The following is a 24,664-nucleotide window of genomic DNA, read 5'->3' on the forward strand; positions in this document are numbered from 1 at the left end:
GGGTTAAAGCTGTCCTTGCCGCTGCAAGCCAACTTAAACAACACAGTTTGGAAGTCCACAAAACCTTCCCCAGTGAGAAAGGGCAGGGTACTGGGGGAGGCCCAATGGAAGTTGGGGAGGCAAGGGTAAAGCTGGCTATATCTAAGGGAATGGGGAATAAGACCCAAGTTGATCAGAAAGAATCACAAAGGGTCGTCATATCCATGCTACCTGAGATCATAACACAGGTATTCCAGAAGCTAGGCATTGGCCAGGTTTCCCTTTAGCTGGAATAGGTTAAGATTTGTGAGTTGGAATACACGGGGTACCAGCTCATTTAAGAATTTGTCAATCAAAGTGGACATTTTTGGCAAAAATGATCTGATTTTCTTTCAAGAAACCTGGTAAGTCAACATCCGTCAACTAGCGGGCTTCCAAACTTTCCATCAGGAAGCAACACTAATGGGGAGGGGGAGACCAAAAGGAGGCCTGTTAATAGCATGCAGGCTAGCTCGAATTAAGGAGGCAGTTCTCATTCCCTGTAAACAGGAGGGGATCTTGGAAGTACGCCTCTTGATACCAACAGATGAGGGATTAAAGGAGATAGCAGCTATTAATCCATACTGGAACCCCACCTGTGTAAAACCTATGGAATTTCATAGAGTCTTTGGCCTCTCTTTTAACCCAAGAAAACTTGTTAAATCCAGAGATGCATATTCTAATCACAGGCAATTCAAATTCACAGCGTGTTTTGAATAAAGCAGGGAGTAGTTTTTCCAGAAATAAATCAGTAACGGCGAATGTTAGGAAATGGTTGGCCGCCTTTTCAGAATGGAGTATGAGACTGGCCAATGGCTCCACTGAGGGGATGTTCCGCCTGCAATAACTTGGAGTCATGGAATGCCATCTTCTACCTTAGACTACATATTTGTATCACCTGAGCTGTTTGAGAAGTGCACACAGATTATGGTGTTAGACGGTGGTACTAGTGACCATAGGCGTCTTGAAGCATCCTTCTCCTGGAAGTTTATGAACAAATCTGATTTTTGGACACACTCTGTAGTGGTTAATACTCAGAGGAGCCACTTCATTAAATATAAGAAAGATGGTGCCCATCTCAATAAGCTTCTTCATTGGACTTGTGAAGTTTTACGCGCCGATGAATTTAAGCAGAAATGTAGCCCTATGAACCGTTCAAAGTCCTCAGGGTGTGTCACTAACTAGACCCTCCCTCATGCTGTATGATAAATTCCCTAAGGAGAAATATTTTGGACTAGGTTAAACTTATTGAAAATATAAAGGCTATTAAAATAAATTTTAAAAGCTGGTTCAAACAGCAGAGAATAGCGCATCTCCAGACAGATGGAGAGCAAATGCTCAAAGCCTTAAGTGAAAAGACATCTTGCTGCTTTTGGACGATAATCAATGAGACTAATAAGAATCAAACAATAAGTCAGGCCAATGTGGTAGCCGACGCTATTTGGGTGAACTACCTCTCTTCACACTATAATAAGCCGGTGGGGTTACCCGAATTTAAGACCTCAAATGTACCTTGGTCTCTGGAATTCACAGAAGGTGATATTGTAGAGCTAAAAAACAAGTCCTCCTCCTCCAGAGCAGTGGGCACCAATGGTCTAACTAACCAAGTTCTGAAAGGGGATGTCGAGATGTGGGCCCAAATTCTGGCAGAACCCTTCAAGGAAATAGTGTATAAAAGATCTATTCCCCTTCTTGGAAGTCTGCTATTATCATCCCTATTTTCTTTTTTTTTATAACACTTTTTTTTATTAGTGGTCCAGAAGATATATAACACAGTTACAACTTTACCTTACAGCTAAAAATAAACATGGCAAAATAGAAGATCGGTACACATCATACATCTCATCGAGGTGGTAAGTTTACATAGCTTCATCTTCGTCGGAGATCATATCACACAAAAACATTCTGAAGGGCCCCAAATGTCTTTAGGTCTGCTCGCCGATAGGCGGGTGAGGACAAACTGTTCTTCAGCCTCATTTACATATGTCAATTCCCGGAGGAACTGCTTTACAGTGGGTGGCGCAGCATTCTTCCATTGTTGTAGAATACATTTTTTGGCAACTGCACACGAAACATTAAACAGTCTTCTGATTTTTTCGGAGCACTTGCCTATATCTCCAAATAAATATTTCTGTGGGGTCAATGTCGGGGGGATTTGTGTAATTTCTTCAAGGATATCCGCCACCTCCCTCCAGAAGCCAGCCACCATCAGACAACTCCAGTACATGTGGAACGAACCCGCCTGATCTGCCTTGCATTTGGGACATTTGCCTGGACTATCTGGAACAAACTTGGCTATTTTGGCCGTTGTGTAGTGCAATCTGTTTATAATTTTAAACTGTATTAGGCGCAGTCCAGCGTTCAGGGAAACCCTCTTGGTAAGGGAACAGTACCTGTCCCAGGTCTTGTCGTCTATAGGGTTTCGGAGATCATTTTCCCATTTATCTTTGATCAGGTTAGTCGAGGGTGAGTGTGCCTGTATTACAGTGTACAGACTGGACACCCCCAACCGATCGCCAGCCGTTATCATCTGCACGCAGGGGTGCGTAGGGGGTTCATCGGTGAAAGATGCCCAACACCTCTGGAAGGCCGATCTCACACGATAGTACTGCAGTGTCCTAAGTGGGCCCCTGCCAAACGGCCCCATAATCAGCTGAAGGGTCGCAAACTTCCCATCAATAAACATATCTCCCAGTCTCATCTCTCCATCGGGATCCCAGGCCTCACGTAGGCTGGTGTCGTGTGTTGGTGGCATGTCAGGGTAATTCCAAAGGGAAACCTCGGGATTATAGGGGGCCAGTACTCCCAGTCTTTTAAATATAGCTTTCCATGCACCAACCGTACAGCTCACCGGGTTGAAGTTGCATGTGTCCCTGTAGTGTGCATCAAAGATTACGGACTGTATGTTCGTGGGGGAAGTGGTGAGCTCCTCTACCTCCACATGGGGGGGGACCCTCGTCTTTGGAATACCAATATTTCGAGAATTGGGCCTGGGAAACATAATAATATAGTTCAAAGTTAGGTGCTGCTAAGCCGCCTGAGGAGTATGGTTCAGTCAGTTTTTCCCGCCCTATTCTGGGAGTCTTCCCATTCCAAAGAAAGGTTGTCGCCATTGACCTAAGTTTATTAAAGAAGGGTCTTCCCAGCCATATTGGGATGTTCACGAATAGGTATAATAGCTTGGGCAGGACTATCATTTTAAGGACTGCTATCCTACCATGCAATGACATCGGCAGGCAGTCCCATAACAGCAATTTAGTCTTCAAGGCCTGTAGTGTGGAATCGTAATTGTCTGTGTACAGTGTGTGTTTCCCACGTGAGAAAAGTATCCCCAGATATCGGATGGACTCCCCAGACCACTTCAGACCACACAGGGAGCCGGGCAGCTGGCTGACGGTGTGACGGGGAAAACCTCTGACTTGTCTCCGTTTATGGAATACCCAGAGTGTGCGGTGAATTCTTGAATCTCCGCCATAATAGGTACTAAATTGTTTTCTGGTTCAAGGATATATAAAAGCGTGTCATCCGTGTATAGAGAGATTAGCTGAGCAGCCCCTTTAAGGTTGAACCCCTGTTGGAGTGTCGCAGTCGGACCGCTATAGCCATTGGCTCGATTGTCAAGGCAAATAGTATGGGCGAGAATGGGCAGCCTTGCCTAGGGCCCCTTCCCAATAGAAACAGATCCGAAATTGACTGGTTGGTCACTACCCGCGCCCCAGGTTCCGTGTAGAGTAGTTCCACGTATCTAATGAAGTTAGGGCCAACACCAAATGCCTCCGGTACTGCCAGCAAATAGGCCCACGACACAGAATCGAAGGCCTTCTCCGCGTCCAATTATACGGCTACCGCGTTTCTGCCCGGGTCTATTTGGGCCATAATACCAAAGCGCCTACGCAGGTTAAGAGCCGTAGATCTAGTGGGGATAAACCCATTCTGGTCAGGGTGAACAAGTGTAGGAACTGCCGGCAGAAGCCTACTGGCCAGTACTTTGGAAAATATCTTAGCATCTCTGTTAATAAGAGATAGTGGCCTATATGACGACATGTCCTGGGGCGGGCGGCGCGGTTTAGGGAGAACAGTTATCAGGGCCTCTCTCATGGACAGGGGCAGTATTTTACATTGTAGGGATTCCTCCCAAACGCGCAATAGCAATGGAACGAGTTCCGCACTAAACTCCTTGTAAAACTCAGCACCCAGGCCGTCTAGCCCTGGAGCTTTATTGGATGCCAAGTCCTTAATCGCCTCAGCAAGCTCGTCGGTAGTGAGAGGTTGGTCCATTGCCAGGCAGGTCTCTTCAGGGAGTTTCGGCATTGTCAGTGTCTCCAAGTATGGAACGAAGAAGAGGACCCAAGATTGGAGTCCTCACGTCCCCTGCACCTTCTGGGGATATACGCTAAATAATGCGTATAATCCTTAAGAATAGTGATTCAATATCTTCAGTGTACATTCATTTGTTGGAAATCAATTCTTTCTAGTAATGCCAGAAACACTTTACTCATTACTGTGTAAAAAAATAGATGGAGAATGAACTCCTATTTATTCATAAAGAATTATTGAAGCAAAAGCAAAATCATGAGCAGCACATTATTGATAACATCATAAATGACAAAGTCCACTGTGGTAGGCTGACGCGTTTCGAGGTCAATCCTCTTCTTCAAAAGCCTTTGTTGGACTGATGTAGAATATGATGTACAAAAAGAAGAAAGGAAAATGAAAACAAATTCCATTAGATCTAGTGACATCAAATTAGTCAATGGCATATTAACATTCAAGTGGGTACTAAAAAGATACATCCATAATGGCAAGGGTCATTGTTCTAGTGCATCCAATACAAATACTCGAAATCCATAGATCAATGAACACAGTGGTACATTATCGAAAACTGCAGATATGTAACTAAACAGTCAAGGTCATAGACCATTAAGTAAAGCTCAGAGAGAAGGTAGACCCACTGTATGGGGGGGAATTAGGGCTGTAGTTTGCCACCATTGGGCTGTAGAGACACAAAAGAAGTGGGAAAGATTCCTTACCTATCAGGTAGGTGGTGTGTAAATACTGAGGAGTGCTGCTAATTCTTTTAAGGACAAATAATCCAATCCTATAGAGGCGAATCATGTGCGCCCAGGACCACTGGAGAAAGAAACACAAATATATATTATGTACTAATGTGTAAGGACAGTAACAAATGAACCAGCCCAAAGGTAAGCATGCATACATAGTGGACAACGAGGTCCCTGTGAGTCGTAATCAAAATAATCACATAAGTGAATCCCCTATGAGGGGTGAAAGAGAGAGGTAAGTCTATTGAGAGAAAGTCGGACAGTGAAAAACTGTATATGCAATGGTAGAAAGATCACGGGTGTCAGCAGCTTAAAGGTTCTAAAAGAGGTGGATGTAATATCTGAAAAAAGTAACTAGGACTCACGTGTAGTCCAAGATGGGGAGACAAGCTGGTTAACATGCACTCGTGCACACTATATGTATCGAGTATCCTGTGTAGCTAGGTACGAGTACCCGTTTGCAGACAAAAGAGATAAGGCGGCTCTCTGTAAGAGATGTATTAACAAAGGATCACTTAAAGTGGTCAAATTATCAAGGCAGTCACGTCTATACACAGGTAGGTAAAAGGTTCGCAGTAACAGTGGGGGGCAACTGACCTTATTACAGCCGAAGGCAAACACTGAAGTTTGCTAAAATGTAGTATACTACCAAACGGAGCAGCTGGTCGTCATGGAACCGATCGAAAGCGGCACTCAAAAACAGTGAATAGAGCAGCAATCACGGTAGTGGTGGCTATCTGCATTAACAGGAACACATAATGTATGTGCGTGTCGGCAAGGGTTCGAGTAAAAATAGTAGCTAAGAAGGGTCAGTAAACATACGAATCTAGCGGGCTAGCGGCGTCCTCCAGCGAGGACAGCGTCCATGGAAACCAGGGAACGTCATGAAACTGGCGGTGTGCGATTGAAAGTATAGGAACCTAGACACAGCACGGAATGTGCAGGGAACATAAAGAAAGGGCTAAACTACTGATGAGTATCTGGCAGACATATTGGAAGGGGGTGAGTATAACTAAAGCCCAATGGCGGCACCCAATGCCTGGTATCAAAGACATGTGGTACACAGTAAGTGCATCCTAATTCAGTTATGCATCAAGAGAGCTTTATTTTATGTTCGAATCGCCTCAGCAAGCTCGTCAGTAGTGAGAGGTTGGTCCATTGCCAGGCGGGTCTCTTCAGGGAGTTTCGGCATTGTCAGTGTCTCCAGTATGCCCTGATTTCCATGATTGTCTTAGTGTCTCTATTGCTATACAGCTGTTGATAAAATTTAGCAAACTCAACATTGATCTCACTCTCATTCCGTAAAATCTCTCTGCCAGACGTTTGTATGCTAGTAATTCGATTAGGGTGCCTGTCCTGTTTCAGTAAATTAGACAGTGTCCTTCCCGCTTTGTTGCCCTCACCATATTTACGGGCTTGGACCGGGGCCGCCATGTACTGTACTTCTCTAGCAGCTAGTCTGCCAAATTCCTGGAGATGTTGCTGTATTTCAGCTAGTATGGCCTTATCATGTGTACGAGCGTACTCGTCCTCCAGTTTCCCCAGTTCGTCTTCAGTCTGGGTCAGGTCAGCTCTAACCCCTTTCAGGAGACCCACGGATTTGGATAGCAGCGTCCCCCTAGCCCAGACCTTAAAGGATTCCCATACCGTGGAACATCTATCAACTGAGCCCATGTTAATTTCGAGGAACTCCGCGATTTCGGTGTGTAGCCCCTCTACCACCCCAGAATCACTAAGCAACCCCCCGGGCATCCTCCATCTTCTGGGAGATCTAGGGCAGTTTTGAAATGTTCTATCGGGGAGTGGTCAGACAGTGTACGGGACAGTATCTCACACGACTTTGTTACAGCAAGCATAGCGGGGGAAACAAACCAATAGTCAATTCTGGACTCGGAATCGTGAACCGAAGAGTAGTATGTGCAGGCCTTTCCTCTCGGATGCATCACTCGCCAGGCATCTTCGAGGGAGAGCTGAGAAAGGACATGTCGCAAAGTAAGAACAGCCCTACTCTGTGCTCTAAAGACCGTGCTGGATCTGTCCAGTCTAGGGTCCACTGCAATGTTGAAGTCCCCACCCCAGACTATAGTAGGAATATCAATGGCAGATAGCAATTGGTATATATTTGTATAAAAGGCGGGGTCATCAATGTTCGGGCCATATGTGTTAACCAGTAGTATCTGCTGTCCTGCAATCGAGCCCCACACCAGAGCATACCTACCAAGGGGATCTAATTTATGGCCATCGGGCCGGAATCCCAGATTTGGATGTATGAGCGTGGCGACACCCCTGGACTGAGATGAATAGTTTGTAAAGAACCTGGATTTGCCCCAGCCGGGCAGTATGCACTCATTACTAGTATCAACAGTATGTGTTTCTTGTAGCATAACAATTTGAGCGCCATGCCTGACAATATAATGTCCAACCTTCTTAGTCTTCAACCGATTATTCAGTCCCCTTACATTCCATGAAAATGGTTTAACCCTCAATGCGTGGTCCAAGTCTTACATCGAAATGTTCGAATAGCCAACCTCTTGGATGTATCATTCAAATATCATGGATCGTGTCAGAATCTCACAGACCACTTGTTTAAACAGTAACCTATAACCAATTCCCCCGATAACCCCCTCAGGGCAAGGTGCCATATGGTGGGGGCCTTTCCCAATTCAAACCATGGGATATTATATTGACAACAACCCCATACAACCCCCCCACCCTGCCCACCACCCTCATCGTCACCCCCAACTTGACGATGTCTGTCCCTTAACTTGTGGAATATTCCCGGGGTAGTCATGTTGCCTCACATGACCGCCATCCCCGGCTCCCAACCACCACCAAACACAGAAGATGGCCATCTTTTGTATCAGTTTACCAGGGACCCTGAAGTAAGGCCCAAACTCGCTGCAACCAGATCAGAAAAGTACATACATCTTAGTCCGCCGGCCGGGGTCTATTGTTCGGCGCAGGTCGTTCCCCTCTTGGAGGGAGGGGTATAGAGGACTCAAAATAAGATAGAGCTTCAGATGGGTTTTCAAAAAAGTGTGCCCTTCCTGCATGCTGAATTCTCATTTTGGCCGGGAACATCAAGGCGTACGTGATCTGCCGTGTTCTAAGGAGTTTCTTAACCGGTTCATAAGAGCGTCTGCTTGCCTGGACAGAGGCGGAGAAATCTGGGTATATATGTATACGGTTTCTCTCATATTGCAATGTACCAGCCTCCCTTGCCAACCGAAGGATTGTATCCCTGTCTCTGTAATTCAGGAGGCGAGCAATTATTGTATGTGGCGGGGCTCCTGGTTTGGGTACCGGTGCTAGAGTACGATGCAACCTTTCCACAAGGAAATTCTCAGAGAGCGATTCGAGCCCAAATAAGGATTTGAAAAGTTCTTCCACATGTTTCTCCATTTGGCCCCTGCCGAAGGATTCTGACACTCCGACCACGCGGACATTGTTCCTCCTTGACCTGGATTCGAGGTCCTCACATTTGCTCTGTAATTTGTTCATCGTGTTTTTGATGTAGGATATATCTCGACTGTGGTGGGCAATAGTATCTTCGTTCACACTTATCCTGTTCTCAGTCTCAGTGACACATGCACTCTCCTTGTCTACTCTGGCTCTCAAGGAGCCGATGGTGGCAACTATTTCGTCCAGTTTAGTGTTCACTGCAAGGAATCCGTTCTGTACTAGTGCGGTCAGTTTATCCTCTCTATCCATTCCGTCTTGTTCGCCCTGAGCACCCTCATCCGGATGTGTGTCCACCGTCACAGCGTGGCTAGCCGTGTTGGTAAACGTGTCCATAGGGCCCTTCTTCCTGCCAGCGGGGGTTTTGGATGCCCTATTTGACTTGCTTGGCTCCCCCATGCTTACACCGAGTCACGTGTGTATATTGGATTTGTCACAGAAGCTCAGGAGGGTCTAAACCTCAGACCGTGGGCGAGGGCCAGCAGTACTCCCAGGCGCCACGACCAGTGTAGTAGCACCACCAGGTTTGACCAAGCTTGCAGGGCGTATAAAGAAAGGCCGCGCAGCAGCGGTATGGCGGCGGCGAGGCACCACTTCAATCAACTGAGAGCTGAGCCCGCCGAGCTGCCCGGTGCGTCCCAATCGGCTTCACAGAGTATTTGAAGGCCTAAAGAGGTGGGCAGGGATCAGGAAGTCCATAGCCCTAAATTAGCAGGTCTTGTGTGCCATTCCGGAGCATATTTCTGAATTGCGTCCCCCCCACATGAACAATGTCAAAAGAGCCCCACTCCTGGGCACCTCGCCCAGTTTGGAGTATGCCGGGTGTGTAAGAGTCTGCGGGTCGTCCAGAATGCGGCAGTATGGCAGCCGTGTGCCGACCCTGGAACCCCCACATGTCAACAAGGGGTGTAATCCTTCGGGCTGCTGTGTGTTTGCCAGACGATCCCGCGCAATTTCTTGCAGGCGCGCCAGGAGGCATCAGGAGTTAACGAGGAATCTGAACCTCTCATAAATCACAATGCAGGGGTGAAATGTCTGCCGGGGGCATCCAGCGCACAGAAGCGCTTCATATGTTGAAACACGCAAGGAGCCGCCAGGAGCCACCTCCGCGGCAAGACCGGCACACCGTGTCTTCCTTACCACCTCTCGCTGGCCGCTTACTTGGTTGTCCAGCTCCACTGCCTGCAGGTCTATGCGCGGGCGTGGGCTCTGATACTCCGCGATCAGGGGGAAGGAGGCGGTCGAGTATCAAGCAGTTCGGCGCCGAGGGCCAGGGTAGAGCCTGGCCCTCGGCGCAGAAGAAGAGACAGGCACCTCCAAGCGCCACCTCGTGAAGAGCACAGGCCGGATAGCAGGGCCGGGCAAGAGCCGCCAGCATGGACTCCGCCCACTCGCGGCCTGCAGCGCTCAGCAACCACGGCCACCGGGTGAATTCTCCTGGTTCTGCGCGTCGGCGCGACACCGCCGCTCGCGTCGGCGGGTCTGTTAATAGCCAGATCTCAGCAGTCCGTACCGCAGCTGGCTCAGATTTTCACAAGTTGTGGATGAGTACACCGGCAACCGCTCCAGCAGGTTTTAGCCCTCTAGACAGCCTATGAGCGGATCTTCAAGCGCAGGATCTTGAGGTGATGAAGGAGCAACGGGTTTAGGCGGCAATTTTCTACATGCGCAACAGCGCCCCCATCATCCCTATTTTCAAGTAGGGGGATGGAGGGAATTCTGCAAATTATCGAGTTATCACACTGTTCGATGTCGAGAGTAAGCTCTTCGCCAAACCTTTGTTGAAAGAGCTGGAAAAATGGGAAAAGTTGAATAATATTCTTTCAAAGCAGCAGACAGGTTTTCGAAGGGGCCAATCATCATCACTCAAAGAAGTAAAACTGGCTGCCCTTTGTGAGAAAAGGGGCATAAATAAAGCACCGAACCTCTATGCAGCTTTTATAGACTGGTCTAGTGCTTTCGATCGAGTAAATAGAGATCGCCTTTGAACTAAATTGGACAGTTGGGGAGCGCCAAAATCGCTAGTGAATTTGTTAGCATCTCTGGTACTGTTAGAGTAAGGCTAAACATCAAAGGCCAACTCTCTGAACAGGTTAATATAGGCAGAGGTGTGCGACAAGGTTGTATGGTCGTCCCATTTCTATTTAACGCATATCTGGCAGATTTTGGACGCAAAATAGATTCTGCAGCATTGGCAAGCCTAAAGATGGGCTTAAATTCTATTAAATGGCTGATGTATGCAGAGGATATTGTTTTATTAGACAATACAGCGGTGGGCTTACGGAGACTCTTGAATTCCCTGGAGGTGATCATGCAGAGGAATGAGCCGATTGTTAATCCGGCCAAATCAAAAGTAGTAATTTTTGGACAAAAATGTCCAAGGGCCTACGGTCGTAAATTCTCCTGGTCTGTAGCAGGCAATACAGGGCCGAGAGGAGAGCTAGCTGGAGAACACAGGTGTTCACTTCCCCAGGGGGTATGTCTGGAATATACTCACTGGTTAGTGAGCTTGGGCATGTTCAAACCATGGGCCAGAAAACAGATGGCAAAGCCCTTCTACTCACTTCCCTAGGCCCCCAAAAACATTTCGAAGGTGTGGTATTTCAGAAATCAGAATTTGCCAGGTTTGCAAATGTTCCCTGAAAAGCGAGAAAGTCACCTTTTTTGGTTTCCTCTTTATGTCAATGATGCAGAACCCCTAGTCTTGTGCTTGCTTGCAACATGCTTAAGGATACACCACCTATCTATGGCTTAGCCTTGGTCAGATGTTTGAGCATTCCACAGTGTCATGAGCCAAGGCATGTAGAAACACATGAAATGAAGTGCCTGCTCCCTCCACCTTCATTCCAGTATATATTTAATGTGCCATGTTGGGGCTGATGAAAAGAGGTAGGTCTTGCCCGTCAAGCCACAGCCTGCCTATGCAACAAAGGATACAAACAGGACCCAATGAGAGCCAAGAACAAGTTACTTTCTTACCTGGTAACGTTCTTTCGATGAGATGTTCCTCCAACGTATTCCACATCTTTGACAGTGATTACCACAGCTGTGCTGCTTCGGAAAACCTTTTCGGCGTAGGCGTCCTGCGTCGATGATGTCAACATGCTCCCTCGAGGACCTCCTCCGACGGTCAACGTCACCGGATGTTATATGTAGGACGCATGACGTCCGTAGCCTCAGTTGTAGTTTTTTCCCCCAGAACGTGTGGCACCAATCTCCTGCCAGTAATACTACAGAAAGCCTTGCGGAAACGGAAGCTTCAATCGCATAAGAAATTCTGTAGAGGGGCAGGTAGGGAGGGTACGATGTGGAATACGTAGGAGGAACATCCCATCGAAAGAACATTACCAGGTAAGAAAGTAACTTGTTCTTCGAGGGGATTGTGTCCTCCGACGTATTCCACATCTTTGACAGACTCCCAAAGCAGTACCAACGTAAGCAGGTGGGAAAAGAATTTAGAATTTTTTAGAATGCCCAATCAAATTGCAGAATAGAGGACTGCCTTGCCAAAGGCCAAATCTTGCCCCTGGATAGAGTCCAGGGAATAATACTTCACAAAAGTATGGACAGAGGCCCATGTGGCTGCGTTGCAAATATTGCGAATCGGAACACCCCTCTTTAGTGCAGTGGAGGCAGCCATACCCCTAGTAGAATGAGCCCGTAAGCCTACTGGAAGGTCCTTTCCAGCCAAACGATAGCACTCAGAGATCGTCAAAATGATCCATCTAGACAAGGTCTGCTTGGAAACAGCCTGACCTAAACGCCTTGCAGCGTAACCAATAAAGAGCTGATTGTCCACTCTGACCCGGGACATCCGTGAGAGATAGAAACTCAAAGCTCTCCTAGGGTCCAACCTATGGAGCCTCTCCTCTTCCTTACCAAGATGTGGAGGAGGATAGAATGCAGGAAGAATTACCTTCTGGCTCAGATGGAATTCCGACACAACCTTCGGAAGAAAAGAAGGACGAACCCCAAGAACAACGCTGTCCTTATGGACCACAGCGAAGGGTGGTTTGGCGGAAAGTGCCTGCAACTCACTCACTCTGCGAGCGGAAGTAACCGCAACTAAAAATACAGTCTTAAAGGACAACAGTCTCAATGGACAAGAATTTAAGGGCTCAAACGAAGCTCCCATTAGGAACTTTAAAACCAAATACAAATCCCATCCCGGCACCTGGAAAGGCGATGGTGGAAACATATTAGTTAGCCCTTTTACAAACTGAGATATCAAAGGGATTTAAAAATAAGAACATTCCTCAGACGACCGCTTAAATATGGACAACGTCGCCAGGTAACCCTTAATGGTACCCACATGCAGGCCCTTGTGGGCTAAAGAAAGCAAAAAAGACAAAACCAAAAGGAATGGAACATTGGAAAGGATCCACATTCTGTATCCTGCACCAATCACAGAACATCTTCCAACGGCAACGGTACAGGGATTTCGTTGCAGGCCTTCTGTCCGAAAGCAACACCTCCATCACGTCTTCAAGGAGGTCCCAATCCTTATATCTCAGCCTTTCAGATACCAAGCATGAAGGCTGAGAGGCTTGGCCTCTGTATGGAGAACTCAACCCCCCTTCCGTGAAAGCAGATCGTCTCGGTAGGGAAGACGATGAGGAGGGCGGATGGACATGTCTAGAAGGTCTGGGTACCACGCTCTCCTGGCCAATGCCGGAGGGATGAGGATCATCCAGGAACTGAACCTCCGCAACACCTGCGGAATGACGGGGACTGGAGGGAACGCGTACAGCAGTGGGGAGGACCACTCCACTACGAACGCGTCCCCCAAGGCTCCTCTTGGAGGAAATTCCCGCCAGCAGACACTCTTGCACTTCCGGTTGACACTGCCGGAGAACTGTGACCACCGCATCTTGAGTGCCCACTGCAGGGATCTCAGCCTCTGGCACCAGTAAAATGCAGGATGCCATGAGACTGAGCAATCTCAAGAACTCGAACGCCGGGAGACTCTGGGCACGTAAATTTGTCCGCCATCTACAGAATGTGATGAGCCCTCACCTGGGGAGGCGAACACTGCCCCAGGGATGTGTCTAGCACTGCTCCGAAGTACAGAGCCACTGGGTGTGTGTCACATGAGACTTCTTTAAGTTGAGGGAGAAGCCCAGCTTGTGAAGGGAGTGGCAGGTGACGTACAGATGATCCAGGACTTGCTCTGGAGAGCGCACCCTGATCAACCAATTGTCCAGGTAGGGGTAGACATGAATCCCCCCTTTACTGAGATGCGCTGCCACCACCACCATCAGCTTGGTGAAGACCCTCTCGGCAGAGGTCAATCCAAACGGCAGGACCCAAAACTGAAAATGCGAGTCGCCAGCCGCGAACCTCAGGAACATCCTGTGCTTGGGATGAATCGGCACATGAAAGTAAGCATCCTTGAGGTCGAGAGACACCAACCAATTCTAAAGTTGAAGGGCCTGGAGGACTTGAGAGAGTAAGCATCTTGAACTTACCCTTCGTGAGGAGCTTGTTCAAACCACGCAAGTCCATGATGGGTCTCAATCCTCCGTCTTTTTTCGGGATCAAGAAATATGGGGAATACCATCCCTTGTTCATCTCAGTTACAGGTACCAGTTCTATGGCACCTTGCTCCAGCAGGGATAAGATTTCTTGCGCAAGGAGCGGATCTGGACGCTTCAAAGAGAGCTTCCCCGGTGGATTGTCGTGAGGACTCTGCCGGAAAGGAAGACAGCAGCCGTGGGCTATGATCCCCTGAACCCACACATCTGAATTAATGGCACGCCATTCTATAAGATGCTGCGCCAGCCTTCCCCCAACCGGCGAACCATGGAAGATGGCCTCATGACTGAGCGGAAGCGGCTGCGGCAGTGCCTGAGGGCAAGGAGGCAACTGCCCGAGCGGCTTTGGCACCTCGAGTACCTTGCTTTCCACCTCTGGTACTCCTACGGTGGCCCCTCTGGCTGGCAGCTCCCCTCGATCTACCAAAGGAAGAGTAGTATCGAAAGGAACCTCCCCTCCATTGCTGTCCCCTAGGATGAAAAGTCGGAGGTTGACGTACTGCAGCACTCAAGGACTTTGCTGCAGCTTTGGAGGTCTGCAACCTCTCAAGGCTCTCATCAGCCTTGCTGTCAAAAAGATGGACACCATCAAAGGGCATGTTGAGAATCCGGGACTGTACATCAGGAGCAAACCCCGACTTCCGCAACAACGCAAACCTGCACATCACGGTGCTCGCCGCCATGGACCGGCTGACACAGTCTGCCACGTCCAGACCCAACTGAACGGTTTCACACATGGCATCCTTGCCATCCTGAACGAGGGCAAGAAAACCATCCCGTTCCTCCCCTTCGGGAATATGTTCAGCCGCCAAAGACACACAATTCCACAGAGTGTGCGTGAATCTTACAAGGGCACAAACAGAGTCGGCTGCCTTTAAAGCCATACCCCCAGAAGAAAATACCTTCTTCACCCAACCATCAAAGCGCTTGTTGTCCCTATCATTGTAGGGTACGCAGCCTGCTTTGCTGGGGCCGTAGCCGCCTGCACCACCAAACTCTCCGGAGTAGGGTGCGTAGACAAGTAGCAGGGGTCACCACTGGCTGGGCAGTATTTTTTCGGCAACGGCTTATTCACTGCCAGGAGTCCAAGCTGCCGCCACCCTTCTTTGTAAAGCCATATGAAAAGTCAACACCGGGTCAGTGGGTGGACCTTGGTCCAATATATCTGTCAGGTTATCCTGCAGAAAATCCACAGGTGGAGCAGACCACCCCAGATACTCCGTCACCCTCGACATGAGGTGCCTGTACGAGGAGTCAGCATGTGTGCCAGGCTCAGGCCTGCCAAACTCAACCTCCGGCGAGGTATCAAGACCACTGGCATCATGTAAAGATTGACGAAGGTCTTCCATTTGGCTATGACCAGACAACAGGTCATCAGGAACCTCAGGAGGCGCAACCCCTTCTTCATCAGAACCCTCCTCTACCTCTGAAATGCACTCCAAGGGTTGGAACAAGTCCACCCTGGGAGGAGGGACAGAGTATGGGTCAAACATAGGGCGCACAGACTTGCTGAGCGCCTTTCTCAGAGCTTCCACAGCTCTCTGGGGCACCTCTGGCAAATTTTCCTGAAAAGGCGTCGAGGGCGCTGAAGGAAGTGGCGTCGATGTCGACCGAGGCGCCGACGACTTCGACAACGGTTTCGAGGCAGGAGCCACGAGCATATCCTTCGACGGCCTTGGCGCGAATGGCGTCGATGACTTTCTCGGAGCCGGATCCTCGAGCAAGTCCCTCAACGGACATGGCGCCGATGGCATCGATGCCTTCTTTGAAGGCCTCACAGGCTCCAACGGTCTCGACGGTGTTGAGGACCGGTACCTGGAGCGGGCACGGTGGCGATCATCCTTGTCCGATCGGGACCGCGACGGTTCCCGATGATCGCGCGGACCGCCCAAGCCCAAGGGCGTGCAAGCGTTGTCTCTAGCCTGTTCCTTACAGGCTTCTCTCGAAGGCGCAGACGGAACGGTGCCCTGCGATTCGAAAATCGCCATCATCTGCTGGCGGAATTCATCCCATTCGGCCGGCGACGAGTGTTTCGTGGGACAAGCCACCCGCTGTCTGGCGGAGTCCTCTGAAGAGGACGGGGAAGGCGACCGGTGACAGCGCTTCCATGAATGCCTCGAAGAGGCAGAGGAATGACGGGTCCCACTCCTAGAACGAGACCCCCTGGACTTACGCCGACGCGGAGAGTCCCCCTCGAATCGTCGGTCGAAAGTCCAGCGGATTTCGATTTACGTGGTTTGGAAACCCTACCTACCGACAGCAGCTTCTTCCGCTCCCGCAAGGACTTCGACGTCAAAGACTGGCAGTCATCGGTGGCGTGGTTCTCGCCGAGGCACTAGAGGCAGACGTTGTGCAGGTCCGTAAGGGACATCTTGGAACCGCAGTACCGACACTTCTTGAAGCCCAACTTCGGGGCAGCAGAAGACGAAGACATATTTCTCGAACAACAATAGAAGAACCGATTCAACAGGAGAACCGAAGCGCGCCGACATTCCGAAGCGAACACGTTCATGGAAAAAACTGAACTGAGGCTACGGGCATCATGCGCCCTACATATAACATCCGTTGACGTCTACGGCGTCGGAAGAGGTCCTCGAGGGAGCGTGTTGACGTCATCGACGCAGGACGCCTACGCCGAAAAAGTTTTCCGAAGCAGCACAGCTGTGGTAATCACTGTCAAAGATGTGGAATACATCGGAGGACACAATCCCCTCGAAGTCTTGTTACCTCCAAGTCTGCATCAATGCCAGATTCCTCCTCCCGAGAACTTGCTGGATCCTCCAAGAATTGCTCTTCCACCTCCTAAGAAGGTAAACTCAAAGAGAATTTCTCCATCACTCTGCAGCACCTCCATCAGTCTCTTCCTCTACCTCACCTTTAGCCTCAGAACGAACAGTCACCAAAAATCCTAATGTCCTTACAACAGCTAACTTTTCAATTCAAAAGATGCAGACTTTGGACATCCATTATAACAGTATAATATACACTCCTCAATAGTTCTCGCCCCCCCCCAAAAGAAATTCAACCATGTCTTAATCACCCTCATGCTTTATTCAAAAGGTTGCATGGATTCCTAGAGGTACAAGACAACCTTAGGTCATGTCCAGTCTACTGCTCATATCCAAGTGCTCCAAAAATGGGTCACCTTCCAATTGGTCACCTTTCACATGGTTGTTTTATTCAGCTGGAGTTTCAACTGAGACAATGCCCTCAAGACATCCAATTTTTACATTTGTGAAGAATTGCCCTCTGGTAGCACCAGGGCAATGTTTGCACTTCGTTCCTCCTCAACCTCTCCTCAGCCTTGAATACCATGGGCCACGTCACCTTGTGTCGCTTCATACTGCCATTTACGATTGATGAATTCATGTCAATCGGCAAACTGCCTTCAACACCAACATTAACTATTAGGTAAAGATGTCACCCATACAGTCATCATTATCTAACATCTGCTGCAAAGTACCACATAATCTGCACTAGCAACTTGCCTCTTCAATATCATGCATCTCCACTGGCCTGCTCCATTCATAACCTATTTGGTGACTTGCCAGGTATGGTGATAATATCTAGCTGCACCTAAACATACAAGAGAACCCTGGAGGCATCCAGCAGTTGGAAAAATGCCTCCTTCACGCCAAAAGAGGAATGAATAACAAAACATTTCCAGTATTGTGTCAGAGCTTATGTGATATTATATGGGTAATAATAACGCGGACTGAAAAGCAGAAAGTATGTAAACAATAAACGTGAACACATTTTAAAGAAAGAAAAACTAATTGCATTATTTTACTTTTTTCTTAAAAAGCAAATTGTTTAAATGTTTGTATTTTAAAATGCATTTTTTGTTTTCTATAGATTTAGCTGTGGCACTAGGAAAGCCCACCATACCGCCCCAAGATAATCCCCTAACACCAATTACTTCTCGACCTTAAGTTAAAATTTTAAAATGGAGGCACATCCCCTATATGTCCCCAGGAGCCAATGCAAGCGTTCCCTGCTCACCTCTACTGCTCCAGACCATACTGATCACAGCCAGGATTCTTACATTTTTTTTACTTTTTAAAATAAAGAATTAAATATAAAAGTTGGGATATTTTCGCGTTCTTCATTTTTACCTGTGTTTTTTTAGGTATAAGTTATTTATAACTCTCCATTTTCAGAGCTCAAAGGAAAATACTAAAGACAGGTGGTTCGAGGTACAATTCCATTTTAAGGCAACATTCCAAAGACAACAGTCTCGCCCATCAACACAAGTACAGAAACATTTATCACCTTCCAAACTGATCTTTTCAAACCCCAAATCTACAGGATCATTGAGTCAACATTTTGCCATCCTGTGGACAATGCTACATCATCTTTGACTACCTCACAAGACTGCACTGATTTGACCGTTGCAGCAGTAATGTCTAGACACGACTACTGCAATGGCGTCCACATGGGTCCACAGTAAAAGACATGTACCACTTACAGAGTGTAGAATTATGCTGTCTACATCATCTTTATCTTCAAGCGCGGGTACCACATCTTAAAAGTCTACATGACCACATAAATAGAGATCATCAACAACCCAGATCTTCCCTGCCACAATGATGCTGATCACCCACAAATTGTCTATACATCTGAACCAAAAATCAAAGAGTCTCAGCAACTGCCTCTCAGCACTAGCTCCCAGTTAAATGCAGGATCCTCCTTAAAACTATCTTCATCATCCACCATGCTTGCCTACAGCAGTGGACCAGAAACCACTACAAAGAGGTTCATACTTTACGTGACTAAGAAGACACTTTGATCCAGTAATGCTACTCTAGTAACAGTGCCACAACATAACATGAAATCCCAAGTAGGGCGTTCTTCTCAGTCCTAGCATCTGAACATTGAAACCACAGGGCCATTATTTTGTCTAAAACCAAAGGAAACAGAAATCTACTTAGTGGAACACAGCAGGGGCTTATTATAGGAATACACTTCCGCCACAGAAGAAGACCAGATCTGATCTTCTAATATTTGCCTCACTATAGTAACGGCACAAAATTGTACTTGGACAGGACCAAGGGCTTCTGCAAATCAGACGCCCCGTTTGTCACTTTCGGAGGCTCAAGACCAGGCTATCAGGCTTCTAAGGCTTCCATATCCCGCTGGGTGGTCTCTGCCATCAAAGAAGCGTAGGAGTGTCAGCACAAGCTGCTCCCGGCCAACATGCATGCCCACATACAATTTCTGGGCACGCCTGACATGCAGGCAGTGCAACACTCTCTGTGCTTCGTCCTTGGGATCGGGAAAAACATAGGAAGGACTATTCCTGGAAAGCAGACAGAACCTTGGGCAGAAATGCCGGGTGTGTCCGTAGGACTACCTTGTCCTTGTGAAAGGTGGTATATGGCCCATAGGCGACCAGCACCTGGATTTTGCTGACTCTACGAGCCGAGGTAAGACCGACTAGTAAGGCCGTCCGTCTTGATGGTGACCAGCCTGATGTCCACGGATGCCATTGACTCGAACGGTTTGTGTGCCAGGGCGTCCAAGACTATGTTAAGGTCCCACACCGGGTGCGGTCTCTTGACGGGCGGGTTGAGCCTTGCGAGGCCCGTCAGATGCTTCTTGACGTAAGGGTTGGAGGTGGAGAAAATGCCCTCCTTTAAGCCCCAATGGCTGTGAGGTATGTGCGGCAGGTGTCCAACTGCACGCCTGAATGAGCGAGGTGTGCCAAAAAGGAGAGCACGTCGTGCAAGGTGCACGCCAGGGGGCCGATTCCCTTGGAGTCTGCCCAGTGGCAGAATCTGGTCCATTTGATTTTGTACTGGGCCCTGGTAGCTTTGCTGCAGGCGCCTTGTATGATCTCCAGATTGGCCTGTGAGAGGCCAAGGTGCAGAAGCGCTACCTGCTCAGGTACCACGCTGTGAGGGCTAGTTTCACTGGCGCAGGGTGGAAGACTCTGCCCCCCTGCTGTGCCAGAAGATGTGCTGCGCCCGTCGGGAGGTGAATCGGGTGCACTTCCGAGAGACTGAGCAGCTCCAAAAACCATGGCCTGGCTGGCCAGCATGGAACTATTAGAATGATGAAGAGTTGGCGAGACTCTTTGATTTTGCAAAGTACCCTGTGAATCAGGGGAGTGGTCGGAAAGGCATGGGCTTTAATGGCGGTCCATTGGAGGTGAAATGTGTCACCCACTCGTAATTGTCCACTCCCAGCCTGCTGAGCCTGTCCGCCTCCAGGTTGGATTCCCCTGGAAGGTGGACTGCCGTGAGGTAAATGTTATTTTCCAGGGCCCACTCCCACATGCTGATTGCCAGTCTGCAAAGAGGAGGGGATCTGGTGCCTCCCTGCTTGTTGACGTAGTACATGCTGGTCGAGTTGTCCATCTGGAGGAGGACAGCCTTGCCCCTGAGAAGTGGTAGGAAGGCTATGAGCGCCAGACAGATGGTGTTCAGCTCTAGCCCGATTGATGTGGTATTCCTGCTCCTGTCGAGTCCAGGTGTTGTGGACCGAGAGATCATCCAGGGTGGCTCCCCAGCCCTCGAGCGAGGAATCCGTGGTGATAGTGGCCTGCAGAGTGGGCGGCCGGAAGGGCTTGCCCATCCGCAGGTTGCAGTCTCTGGAACACCAAGTAAGGTCCGGGTGGAGAGATGGAGGAACGTTGATTATCTCGGATTGAGAGCCCCGCTCCTGGTTCCATGAGGCCACGAAGTGCAGCTGAATCCTCCTTATCCTTAGTCTCATGTGCGGGATGGCTAATAAGACCGCTGCCAGAAGACCCAGGAGATGTTGATACCACCATGCCGAGGTCACTTCTCTGCTGAGGAAGTGGGCAGAGGCCCTCTTGGTGGCCGAGATTTTGTCCGTCAACGGAAATACCTTCTCGGAGCACTTGTCCCAGATGAGGCCCAAGAATGTCAGAGTCTGCGTAGGCTGCAGCTGCGAATTATTGACATTGAGCGAGAAGCGCAGAACGTGCAGTGTTCATAAGGGCATGGGAAGAGTGGAGAACCGCTTCCGGAGATGTAGCCCTAACGAGCCAGTGGTCGAGGTAAGGGTAGATGTGGAGGCCCTGTGCTCTGCAGAGGGCCACCACCGCATTTATGAGCCTGGTAAAGACCCTGGGGGCCGAGTTGAGGCCAAAAGGAAGGACCTTGTATTGAAAATGGAAGCCCATGATCCTAAACCGTAGGAAAGAAAGATGGGGCTGCCAAATCGGGACATGTAGGTACGCGTCCTTCATATCCAGGGAGCACATTCTGTCTCCCTTGTCCAATGTCTTCGCTATAAAAGCTGGCGTGACCATCTTGAATTTTTGCAGGGGTGAGGTTGAGGGTGGAAAGGTCCAACACAACTCTCAGGCCCACCTGGTTCTTCTTCTGAATGGTGAAAATCCTGGAGTAAAAGCCAAAGCCTCGCTGGGAGACTGGCTCTTCCTCCACTGCCTGGCTCTCTACGAGTGACCAGATCTCCGCCAAAAGAGTGGCTGTCCCAACCTGTGGGAGTGGAGGGGAGGAGGGAGAAGAGGCTGGGATAGGGAGGCGGTACCCCATGGATACTACAGAAAGGATCCAGGGGTCCGCGAAATTCTGGTGCCAGAAATGTGCATGGAGAGCAAGCCTGCCCCCCACTGGAGACACGTGGACCCGAAGAGGCGTGTCATGCCTTCTTTGCCTCTGAGGCTGTCGCGGAGGAGGGGGACTGGAAAAAGCCCTTGCCCCCACCCCCTTTTTGTTGCTTGCGCCAATCCTGAGACGGCGAGCAGTCGGGCTGCCAGGATCTACGTTACTGGAAGCTCCGGAACCCTCTGTACGTACGACCCCTCTAAGAGCATTGCTGAGATTGGGTGTATGATTTGGGCCTGGTCTTTGTAAGGATGGATAAAAACGTGGCCGTCTGTGAGCTGTTCTTCTTTTTGTCCAGCTCTTCATCCGTGAAGGAATGGAACAAGCCCCCCCCCCTCGAATGGTAGATCTAGGATGCGTTCCTGGACGTCCAGGTTGAATTTCGTTGCCCGGAGCCAGGCTGTCCTTCTCATGTCCATGGCAATACAGATGGCACAGCCAGAGGTGTCAATATGGTAGACTGTAGGCCACGTACCTGGTTGAGGCCAGTTCCACCTTGACACTTGTTCCTCGCCGAATTCCTGGAATGGCGTCGGCCTTTTCCTTGCGCTGCGGCCATTTTGTCGAGCTGCCGGCTACGTGCCTGCGACGTGTTGCTCGGCCCGCTGGCTCGGCCTCCTCCAGGACTCTTGCGTGTGGATCACGAGGCCGACCCTGCTCCTCGGGCCTAGGCCCGATAGGTGTGACACCCTCGACCCGGAGGTCGGTAGAGCTACGTTTAGGCACCCCCTTGGACGTATTTCCGGTATTAGGGCGTAGCCCCTCGCCCATGGTGCCAGTACAAGGGTGGAGCCCCTCAGGTGAAGTCCCGGTAAAAGAACTTTCCGGTCCCTCAACACAGCCACCGGAGGATCCGAGGATCCCTGGACCCGAAGGCCGGCAGCTGCATGTGCCGGTAGAAGGACCGGACCTGTCCCTCCTGCGCGGGAGAGTCCCTGGGAAGGAGTCTCCCTTGCGGGGTGCGATGGAGCATATGGGCCCTACCTTGGGCCTGCTTCTATGCTTCACAAAGTTCTTGAGATCCTCTGGAGGCGACTTCTGGAAGAGCGCCCTCCACCTGGCTAGTCTGTTCTTCACCGATTTCGAGGACAGCGAGTCACATGCTGAACAAGATTGCCAACCGTGGTCTGGGCCAAGGCAACGTAGGCAGAGGGCATGGGAGTCTGCAGTTGGGAAGAGCCCTTTGCAGGGTGGACACCTGCTGAACCCTGTAGAAGTCGGCATGCGCCAGGGAGGAGCGTGACACCTGAGGCCTGAGTACCTGAATGATAAAAAGACAAACAAGAAGACAAAGAGAAGAAGTATCTGCACGTGGAATTACATTGTCGAAGCCAAACCCAGGAGCGTTGGTGAATTCGGCCTGTTCCAGTCGACGCGGAAAAGGGGACTGAGGAGTGGTGCCGGAGGGCAGAGTCAGGGCAGCGCATGCTCCCTGGGCCGCACTCCCGCGCGCCTCTCAATTTAAAGGGGAAGAATGTTCTGTCTCCCGTCCCTTGGTCGTAAGAGTTAGTGGCATTGACACACTACAAATCGATGTAAGGAAGTCAAGACTAGAGAATGGGATATTGCGCATGTGTACGAGAGCCCAGCCCCCCCCCCGCAAATAGCGCAATAGAAATTAGAACCCACCCGACATACAATACTGACTGTTCTACAGGAACCAAGCTATATTACCCCATGCTTTCGAGCACCAGCGCATTGCCCCTGGGACAAAGGATAGGGGTTAATCCCACCTGTTCCAAGGCAGCAGGGAGATCATATGTGTATGAGGGGTGCCATCAACGATAGGCCCACAGCCAAGGAGAGGGAACCCATGTGTAAACAGCTTTGCTGCGGTGTCGTCAGAGTTCTAGTTTTAGCAATGTGAAAGGCACTGTGATTTATTTTGTGTTTTTTATGTGTCATGATGTACTTTGATGGCCTTATGGAGTAAAGTTATTGATGATTACACATAATGCTTACTTAACATCTGTTTCTGAGGGTTTTGCTTTAAACAAAAATCCAAAGCAATGCAACTTTAAAGAGCGCAATAATCATGTGGACTCCCAACTCCCATAAAACCTCAAGTGCTGGGAAGAGGAAGGAGGAGTTAATATGGATTAAAAGAAACATCAAGCTAAATGTGCAGACTAGTTGTGTGGGAAATCAACTGTGCATGATCTTTAAAAAAGGCATGCCTCTGAAAGTAAATAGTGAAGTTGGAGAGGAGAGGTGCAGAGCGACTGAAGCGGGAAGCAGAACCGAAAGCAGATCCCAGAGAGCAGAGACTGTGCTAAAGGAGGCAGCCGCTTCCTACCAGCAATAAGAGAGACCGGGAGAAGCACAGCGAGCACCAAAGGAGGACTTTAACTCTTTATGTATTTATTCATTTCAATATTGAGAAGGAAAACATGCCTGGAACACGTGGAGGTCAGTGGCATACAATTACACTTCTGAATTCATTCCAATTTGGCATGAAGTAAGAATAAGTACTGATCTTGGGGAACTATGATTTATTAAAGAACACAAATGAATGAAGAACAATTAAGAAAACCCATACAAATTAGCCCATGAAGAAAGATAGCAAAGACATCTGAAATGTGTCGGCAAAAACAACTGGATATAAGAAATGCTCCATCATTATTGTTGTGAATTACATTTTGATGTGGACAATGAGAGATGTATGCATAAAAAAAATGTAATTTCCTTTATAATGAGAAACAGCTGAGATTTAAGTTTTGAAAGGGGCTAATTTTATAGATTTCTGTGATCACTGCATGTCAAAATTTTGCCTGAATGTTAATAGTTTGCAACAGTGACTGGAGATTAAAATATTGGCGATCAATACACACACAAGAAGTGTGGAGAAATTAAAAAATGTATATGCTTTGAAAATGGGAATTTCTTGATTTACTTTTCTTTGTTAATTGCTTTAACATGTTTTGTGAATTTATATAAGCAAGAGGAATGTTCTCAAGGAGATTTTACCCAGGTGGAGTGCACTGGGATTATCTGT

The 24,664-nt window shown here is 48.9% G+C and overlaps 1 protein-coding gene and 1 long non-coding RNA gene across 2 annotated transcripts in view; both read right to left on the reverse strand.

Moving 5' to 3' along the window:
- Positions 1-24,664, reverse strand: part of PEX14 (peroxisomal biogenesis factor 14) — a 980,210-nt gene that overhangs the window by 422,265 nt on the left and 533,281 nt on the right. The gene's annotated exons all lie outside the window — the stretch shown is intronic.
- LOC138472036 (uncharacterized) lies at positions 4,517-5,150 on the reverse strand. The gene is made up of 2 exons (XR_011268553.1): positions 5,049-5,150; positions 4,517-4,690 (listed from the first exon to the last, which is right to left on the reverse strand). It is a non-coding gene; the product is annotated as an uncharacterized lncRNA (long non-coding RNA).

The sequence above is a fragment of the Ambystoma mexicanum genome, chromosome 8 (genome assembly GCF_040938575.1).
Source record: "Ambystoma mexicanum isolate Mex_15411 chromosome 8, UKY_AmexF1_1, whole genome shotgun sequence".
NCBI classification, from domain to species: Eukaryota; Metazoa; Chordata; class Amphibia; order Caudata; family Ambystomatidae; genus Ambystoma; species Ambystoma mexicanum.